General features: G+C 53.1%; 1 long non-coding RNA gene across 1 annotated transcript; it reads right to left on the minus strand.

Moving 5' to 3' along the window:
* Window positions 1-275: 275 nt before the first annotated feature.
* Window positions 276-3,002, minus strand: LOC309630601. The gene is made up of 2 exons (XR_014245829.1): window positions 2,370-3,002; window positions 276-2,023 (listed from the first exon to the last, which is right to left on the minus strand). It is a non-coding gene; the product is annotated as an uncharacterized lncRNA (long non-coding RNA).
* Between the last annotated feature and the right edge of the window lie 95 nt (window positions 3,003-3,097).

Consider the following 3,097-nt stretch of genomic DNA (forward strand, 5'->3'; position numbering starts at 1 on the left):
GGGCCTGGACTGGAGTCTCATCTGAGGCTCGACTAGGAAGGACCAGCTTCCAAGCTCACAAGCTGTTGCAGCACTCATTTCCTCGTGTGCTCCTGGATTGAAGCCCTCCGCTTCCGTCAGCTGGAAGCCACCCTCAGGTCCTCGCTGTGGCCCTCTCCATTCTGCAGCTCACAGCATGGTGTCTTGCTTCTTCAAAGTCAGCAAGAGAGAGTCTCTTAATGTTGCTGAAACTTGGCCTCTGTACACCGGCGCCGGATTAAATCTTGGAGACAGAGTTTTGGGTGAAATTAAAAGAAATAGCTTTATTGCTTTGCCAGGCAAAGGGGGCCACAGCGGGCTACTGCCCTCAAGACTGTGTGTCCCCCCTGGAAGGGGTAGTGAGGAGTCTTACAGTGTTCAAGGAACAGGGGGTGATCAGCTTGTGGACATTCTTCTGATTGGTTGGTGGTGAGGTCATTGGGAATCAGCATCATCAACCTTCTGGTTCCAACTGGTTTGGGGTCTACGTGCTTGTGGGCAGCATACAGTTAACTTCTTCCACTTGGTGTGGGTTTCAGTATCTGCAAAACAGCTCAAAGGATGTGGCTCAGAATATTATCTAGAGTCCTTGAGGAAGAACTAAAGGTCCTTGACTTTGTTTAATGGCTAAAGTATTATTATTTTGTCTTGTTTGACTGTTTTCCTTTCTGCATTTTCTCACTTCTCTGATTAAATTTATTCTTTGACTCAAGTTTTTCTACAGACAAAAGGCAGGTGGAGGACATGGGTGGGAGTCTATTCCGGGAAGGCCACATAGGATCCTGCTGGGTCACACTAGCAGGATGGGTGTCACTAACCTGTGTGAAGGAATCACATCCACGTAATCACATACCTCCTGACACTTCTGCTGTACTCTATTGACCAGAGCAAGTCACACCAGCCACGTTCAAAAGAAGGTGACCACACAAGAGCTGAATACTAGGAGACGGGGATTGTAGAAGCCACCTTGGAAGCTATCTTCCCAAGAGGGATTCTGGGGTAGGGACACAGGGAGGTGTCAATCCTGGAAGGAGAAATCAAAGGGGATATGGTGAGCAGTCGAGAAAATGAGTTTGGTTGGGACATGTTGAGTTTGAGGTACTTTTGAGACATCCAAGAGATATCACATGAGTGATATTTGAACATGTGGATCTGGAGCTGGTAGGAAACATAAATTAACGAATCACGTTTAGGTGAGTGGTAATTCAAGCCAAGTGTGTACGAGATTTGCCGAAGGAGGGAGTGTGGGATGAGGAGCACCCAGGATCAAGTCTTAAAGAATTCCATCAGTTAATCGCCGGGCAGAAGGCGTGGGCCTGCAAGGCAGACAGAGAACAGGAGTCAAACCAGGAGAGCGATGTGCTCCACAAACCAAAGGGGAAGAGACACTGACTGTGTCATACTGCTGGGATTCATGTATGGTGACGACTTAAAATCATCACCTCCATTTAGCCCCAGACTGGGAAATGACTGGTGAGCTTAGCAGGAGCTGTTTTGGGGAAGTGATGAGGTGAGGCCAGGTTGGGGTGGGCTGAGAAGTGGATGAGAGGTGAGGAAATGGGACTGTATTGCCACTTTAGAGCATTTCTGCAGGGACGAGGCAGTTCATCTGTTAAAGGGACAGCAGAGAGCAGTGAGGGTTTCAAATAGTGGTGAGTGAGCAGACAAGCAGATGAGAGGCATGAAGGCCCGCTGGGCCCAACAATGTCCTCAGCCAGAGATCACCAGAAACACACCTGCAGTCGTCGGAATTGGGTTATTACTCATCCCAGCCACGGAGACTGTTACCACGGGAAACCTCAGTAAACGGACGTGCAGAGGACTTACATTTGGGTCTGCGTTAGTTGATTTGAGAAAACATTTAAGGAAGCAGGGCTTTGCTCTGGATTGGATTATGCCAGGAAAAGGAGGCAATTCCTTGACTGGATGTCTTAATAAATCGTATCTCAAAGGCAGGAAGACTAGAGAAAGCCTAAACTTATAATTGGTAAAGAAGCAGTAGTCACTCTTTTTTTTTTTTTTTTTTTTTTTTTTTATAGCTACTTTATTTATTTTTGGCTGTGTTGGGTCTTCGGTTCGTGCGAGGGCCTTCTCCAGTTGCGGCAAGCGGGGGCCACTCTTCATCGCGGTGCAGGGACCGCTCTTCATCGCGGTGCGCGGGCCTCTCACTATCGCGGCCCCTCCCGCTGCGGGGCACAGGCTCCAGACGCGCAGGCTCAGCAGTTGTGGCTCACGGGCCTAGTCGCTCCGCGGCATGTGGGATCCTCCCAGACCAGGGCCCGAACCCGCGTCCCCTGCACCAGCAGGCAGACTCTCAACCACTGCGCCACCAGGGAAGCCCCAGCAGTCACTCTTTATTGGCCAAGACAGAAGGATGTTTGGTCACTTTTGTGGCTTGGCCAACGCTTGTCTTTTCGTCTGTGTTCAGACATGAAGAGAGGGGCCTCGTTTGGGGCTTGATCCGTCATCAGAGCCTCATGTCGACGTTTTATGAACCTGTGTATATTCAACGGAACACCGAGGCCCAGCTGTGTGCCAGGCCAGCTTCCTGACATCACTGCTCTCTGGAACCTGCCATGGACGCTCCCTTTCCCCTCCCCCCACGTGCCCGGATCGCGGCAGTCGAGACATGCCTCCTCTCCACCCTGCATCTTAAGGGGCCGCTCTATGAGGCTTCGGCTTCTCAATCTCAAATTGGCCAGGGATGGAGGCCCACCGTGGTGGAGTGAGCATGAAGGGACGGAACCGATGTGAAAACCCCATAAAGCCTTCCGGGCCACCAGGGCTCACTACAGCTGCCCTCGAGCTCAGACATGTCTGTCTGGAAGGGCCTTCCTGGAATCGGACGCCCGTGCCCAGGGAGAGCAGGAGGGGCCCGGGACGGGCGTCCGAGAGAAACATGGCACCGTACGCTGCGCGTCAGCCCCGCCAGCCCAGGTACCCGCCCGCGCAGCCGGCGGAGAGTAGACCTGTGCGCGTGCGCGCCGCCGCCCCGCCCCCTTACCGCCCCGCCCCGCCCCGCCCGCGCGCAGGCCGCTGGGGCGGCCGGGCCACGCCGCGCGCCGATTGGTGGCGTTCC

Source organism: Balaenoptera borealis (genome assembly GCF_965194805.1).
Source record: "Balaenoptera borealis genome assembly, chromosome: 6".
NCBI lineage: Eukaryota > Metazoa > Chordata > Mammalia > Artiodactyla > Balaenopteridae > Balaenoptera > Balaenoptera borealis.